The sequence below is a fragment of the Carassius auratus genome, unplaced genomic scaffold, assembly GCF_003368295.1.
Source record: "Carassius auratus strain Wakin unplaced genomic scaffold, ASM336829v1 scaf_tig00015406, whole genome shotgun sequence".
Lineage (NCBI taxonomy): Eukaryota > Metazoa > Chordata > Actinopteri > Cypriniformes > Cyprinidae > Carassius > Carassius auratus.
This window is the reverse complement of record NW_020524584.1, coordinates 14-5,000: the sequence shown is the minus strand read 5'-3', so window position 1 is coordinate 5,000 and position 4,987 is coordinate 14. Positions and strand designations below refer to the sequence as shown.

General features: G+C 40.9%; 7 non-coding genes and 1 pseudogene across 7 annotated transcripts; all 8 read right to left on the bottom strand.

The window, feature by feature from the left end:
- Nucleotides 1-47: 47 nt before the first annotated feature.
- On the bottom strand, nucleotides 48-166 carry LOC113074805 (5S ribosomal RNA). Its single transcript, XR_003280808.1, has one exon. It is a non-coding gene; the product is annotated as a 5S ribosomal RNA (ribosomal RNA).
- A 503-nt stretch (nucleotides 167-669) lies between these two features.
- On the bottom strand, nucleotides 670-788 carry LOC113074804 (5S ribosomal RNA). The gene has a single exon (XR_003280807.1). It is a non-coding gene; the product is annotated as a 5S ribosomal RNA (ribosomal RNA).
- Nucleotides 789-1,288: 500 nt separating this feature from the next.
- On the bottom strand, nucleotides 1,289-1,407 carry LOC113074771 (5S ribosomal RNA). Its single transcript, XR_003280776.1, has one exon. It is a non-coding gene; the product is annotated as a 5S ribosomal RNA (ribosomal RNA).
- A 505-nt stretch (nucleotides 1,408-1,912) lies between these two features.
- Nucleotides 1,913-2,031, bottom strand: LOC113074755 (5S ribosomal RNA). Its single transcript, XR_003280765.1, has one exon. It is a non-coding gene; the product is annotated as a 5S ribosomal RNA (ribosomal RNA).
- Nucleotides 2,032-2,534: 503 nt separating this feature from the next.
- On the bottom strand, nucleotides 2,535-2,653 carry LOC113074681 (5S ribosomal RNA). The gene has a single exon (XR_003280695.1). It is a non-coding gene; the product is annotated as a 5S ribosomal RNA (ribosomal RNA).
- Nucleotides 2,654-3,016: 363 nt separating this feature from the next.
- LOC113074798 (5S ribosomal RNA) lies at nucleotides 3,017-3,135 on the bottom strand. The gene has a single exon (XR_003280801.1). It is a non-coding gene; the product is annotated as a 5S ribosomal RNA (ribosomal RNA).
- A 495-nt stretch (nucleotides 3,136-3,630) lies between these two features.
- On the bottom strand, nucleotides 3,631-3,749 carry LOC113074803 (5S ribosomal RNA). Its single transcript, XR_003280806.1, has one exon. It is a non-coding gene; the product is annotated as a 5S ribosomal RNA (ribosomal RNA).
- Nucleotides 3,750-4,114: 365 nt separating this feature from the next.
- On the bottom strand, nucleotides 4,115-4,232 carry LOC113074765 (uncharacterized; annotated as a pseudogene).
- Between the last annotated feature and the right edge of the window lie 755 nt (nucleotides 4,233-4,987).

The window sequence follows — 4,987 nt, the reverse complement described above, 5'->3', positions numbered from 1 at the left end:
CTATTTTTTGGCAAAATTATTATATACTAACTGAAAAGTTTCCAAAAAGCTTACAGCACCTGGTATTCCAAGGCGGTCTCCCATCCAAGTACTAACCAGGCCCAAACCTGCTTAGCTTCCGAGATCAGACGAGATCGGGTATAGCCAGGATGGTATGGCCGTAAGCGAAGACTGCTGCCAAAGAGAAGGCTATTTAGAGATCAGCCAATCTAATCGCCAGTACATTATATAAGTAGGAAAGAAAACCCAAAAGCTTAAAGCACCTGGTATTCCTAGCCGGTCTCTCATCCAAGTACTAACCAGACCTAAGCCTGCTAAGATTCAGAGATTGGGCATCGACTCTTTTTTTTTTTTTTTTTTGCAAAATTATTATATAATTTGTGAAATTTTCCAAAAAGTTTAAAGCACCTGGTATTCCCAGGCAGTCTCCCATCCATGTACTAACCAGGCCCAAACCTGCTAATATTCAGAAATCGGGCATTGACTCTATTTTTTGGCAAAATTATTATATACTAAGTGAAAATTTTCCAAAAAGTTTAAAGCACCTGGTATTCCCAGGCAGTCTCCCATCCATGTACTAACCAGACCCAAACCTGCTAATATTCAGAGACCGGCATTGACTCTATTTTTTGGCAAAATTATTATATACTAACTGAAAAATTTCCAAAAAGCTTACAGCACCTGGTATTCCAAGGCGGTCTCCCATCCAAGTACTAACCAGGCCCAAACCTGCTTAGCTTCCGAGATCAGACGAGATCGGGTATAGCCAGGATGGTATGGCCGTAAGCAAAGACTGCCGCAAAGAGAAGGCTATTTAGAGATCAGCCAATCTAATCGCCAGTACATTATATAAGTAGGAAAGAAAACCCAAAAGCTTAAAGCACCTGGTATTCCTAGCCGGTCTCTCATCCAAGTACTAACCAGACCTAAGCCTGCTAAGATTCAGAGATTGGGCATCGACTCTTTTTTTTTTTTTTTGGCAAAATTATTATATAATTTGTGAAATTTTCCAAAAAGTTTAAAGCACCTGGTATTCCCAGGCAGTGTCCCATCCATGTACTAACCAGGCCCAAACCTGCTAATATTCAGAAATCGGGCATTGACTCTATTTTTTGGCAAAATTATTATATACTAAGTGAAAATTTTCCAAAAAGTTTAAAGCACCTGGTATTCCCAGGCAGTCTCCCATCCATGTACTAACCAGACCTAAACCTGCTAATATTCAGAGACCGGCATTGACTCTATTTTTTGGCAAAATTATTATATACTAAGTGAAAAATTTCCAAAAAGCTTACAGCACCTGGTATTCCCAGGCGGTCTCCCATCCAAGTACTAACCAGGCCCAAACCTGCTTAGCTTCCGAGATCAGACGAGATCGGGCATAGCCAGGTTGGTATGGCCGTAAGCGAAGACTGCCGCAAAGAGAGGGCTATTTAGAGATCAGCCAATCTAATCGCCAGTGCATTATATAAGTAGGAAAGAAAACGCAAAAGCTTAAAGCAGCTGGTATTACTAGCCGGTCTCTCATCCAAGTACTAACCAGACCTAAGCCTGCTAACATTCAGAGATTGGGCATTGACTCTTTTATTTATTTTATTTTTTTTGCAAAATTATTATATAATTTGTGAAATTTTCCAAAAAGTTTAAAGCACCTGGTATTCCCAGGCAGTCTCCCATCCATGTACTAACCAGGCCCAAACCTGCTAATATTCAGAAATCGGGCATTGACTCTATTTTTTGGCAAAATTATTATATACTAAGTGAAAATTTTCCAAAAAGTTTAAAGCACCTGGTATTCCCAGGCAGTCTCCCATCCATGTACTAACCAGACCCAAACCTGCTAATATTCAGAGACCGGCATTGACTCTATTTTTGGCAAAATTATTATATACTAAGTGAAAAATTTCCAAAAAGCTTACATCAACTGGTATTCCCAGGCGGTCTCCCATCCAAGTACTAACCAGGCCCAAACCTGTTTAGCTTCCGAGATCAGACGAGATCGGGCATAGCCAGGTTGGTATGGCCGTAAGCGAAGACTGCCGCAAAGAGAAGGCTATTTAGAGATCAGCCAATCTAATCGCCAGTACATTATATAAGTAGGAAAGAAAACGCAAAAGCTTAAAGCACCTGGTATTCCTAGCCGGTCTCTCATCCAAGTACTAACCAGACCTAAGCCTGCTAAGATTCAGAGATTGGGCATTGACTCTTTTTTTTTTTTTTTTTTTGCAAAATTATTATATAATTTGTGAAATTTTCCAAAAAGTTTAAAGCACCTGGTATTCCCAGGCAGTCTCCCATCCATGTACTAACCAGGCCCAAACCTGCTAATATTCAGAAATCGGGCATTGACTCTATTTTTTGGCAAAATTATTATATACTAAGTGAAAATTTTCCAAAAAGTTTAAAGCACCTGGTATTCCCAGGCAGTCTAACATCCATGTACTAACCAGACCCAAACCTGCTAATATTCAGAGACCGGCATTGACTCTATTTTTGGCCAAAATTATTATATACTAAGTGAAAAATTTCCAAAAAGCTTACAGCACCTGGTATTCCCAGGCGGTCTCCCATCCAAGTACTAACCAGGCCCAAACCTGCTTAGCTTCCGAGATCAGACGAGATCGGGCATAGCCAGGTTGGTATGGCCGTAAGCGAAGACTGCCGCAAAGAGAAGGCTATTTAGAGATCAGCCAATCTAATCGCCAGTACATTATATAAGTAGGAAAGAAAACCCAAAAGCTTAAAGCACCTGGTATTCCTAGCCGGTCTCTCATCCAAGTACTAACCAGACCTAAGCCGGCTATGTTTCAGAGATTGGGCATTGACTCTTTTTTTTTTTTTTTGCAAAATTATTATATACTAAGTGAAAATTTTCCAAAAAGTTTAAAGCACCTGGTATTCCCAGGCAGTCTCCCATCCATGTACTAACCAGACCCAAACCTGCTAATATTCAGAGACCGGCATTGACTCTATTTTTTGGCAAAATTATTATATACTAACTGAAAAATTTCCAAAAAGCTTACAGCACCTGGTATTCCAAGGCGGTCTCCCATCCAAGTACTAACCAGGCCCAAACCTGCTTAGCTTCCGAGATCAGACGAGATCGGGCATAGCCAGGTTGGTATGGCCGTAAGCAAAGACTGCCGCAAAGAGAAGGCTATTTAGAGATCAGCCAATCTAATCGCCAGTACATTATATAAGTAGGAAAGAAAACCCAAAAGCTTAAAGCACCTGGTATTCCTAGCCGGTCTCTCATCCAAGTACTAACCAGACCTAAGCCTGCTAAGATTCAGAGATTGGGCATTGACTCTTTTTTTATTGGCAAAATTATTATATAATTTATGAAATTTTCCAAAAAGTTTAAAGCACCTGGTATTCCCAGGCAGTCTCCCATCAATGTACTAACCAGGCCCAAACCTGCTAATATTCAGAAATCGGGCATTGACTCTATTTTTTGGCAAAATTATTATATACTAAGTGAAAATTTTCCAAAAAGTTTAAAGCACCTGGTATTCCCAGGCAGTCTCCCATCCATGTACTAACCAGACCCAAACCTGCTAATATTCAGAGACCGGCATTGACTCTATTTTTTGGCAAAATTATTATATACTAACTGAAAAATTTCCAAAAAGCTTACAGCACCTGGTATTCCCAGGCGGTCTCCCATCCAAGTACTAACCAGGCCCAAACCTGCTTAGCTTCCGAGATCAGACGAGATCAGGTATAGCCAGGATGGTATGGCCGTAAGCGAAGACTGCCGCAAAGAGAAGGCTATTTAGAGATCAGCCAATCTAATCGCCAGTACATTATATAAGTAGGAAAGAAAACCCAAAAGCTTAAAGCACCTGGTATTCCTAGCCGGTCTCTCATCCAAGTACTAACCAGACCTAAGCCTGCGAAGATTCAGAGATTGGGCATTGACTCTTTTTTTTTTTTTTTTTGGCAAAATTATTATATAATTTGTGAAATTTTCCAAAAAGTTTAAAGCACCTGGTATTCCCAGGCAGTGTCCCATCCATGTACTAACCAGGCCCACACCTGCTAATATTCAGAAATCGGGCATTGACTCTATTTTTTGGCAAAATTATTATATACTAACTGAAAAATTCCAAAAAGCTTACAGCACCTGATATTCCCAGGCGGTCTCCCATCCAAGTACTAACCAGGCCCAAACCTGCTTAGCTTCCGAGATCAGACGAGATCAGGTATAGCCAGGATGGTATGGCCCAACCTGGTCTCACAGAATTCCGTGAAATGTCCACGGGTCCTTAACTCAAAATCCGTGAAGCCATCACGGAATTGCCCCAAATTCCGTGACCCGGCCACGGATATTCTCCAACGCAAGTCAATGACACTGACCTCCCGTGATCCACACACGGATACCCGTTTCAATGACGGAGTACAGAACTCGCTGAACGGACGTGCTTTCTCATTGGAACGCAACATTTGAAGTATTTGTTTCTTTTCCAATATCAAATGCCATAATGACATTGACCAGACAGCTGTTGTAGTTATTTGCATTGTCCTGTCATCATAAAAATTACGTTTGTTTCAGTTACAAAAGTCCCGTGATGGCACGGACCTCCACAACCTGACCTCACTCACTTGTTTAGGAACTTACAAGCTTTTCGTCGACACTGTTGCAATGGCATGTAATTAACTTGGCATTTTTTCTCGTCCTGTCATCATTAAATCCAGTTTGATGGCGTTTTACACACATTTTGGCTATAGTCAGAACTAAAATCTGTGATAGGAGCACGGAGTGAGTCTGTGCTTAGATCACGGATAACTCTAACGCAAGTCAATGACACTCATCTTCCGTGGTCCGTACACGGATCGTTTCAGTGATGGAGTACAGACCTCACTCAATGGACGTGCTATCTCATCTGGAAACGCAACATTTGAAGTATTTATTTTTTTCAACACCAAATACCATGGACCAACCTGACTGTTATTGTAACTATTGCATTGTCCTGCCATCATACAA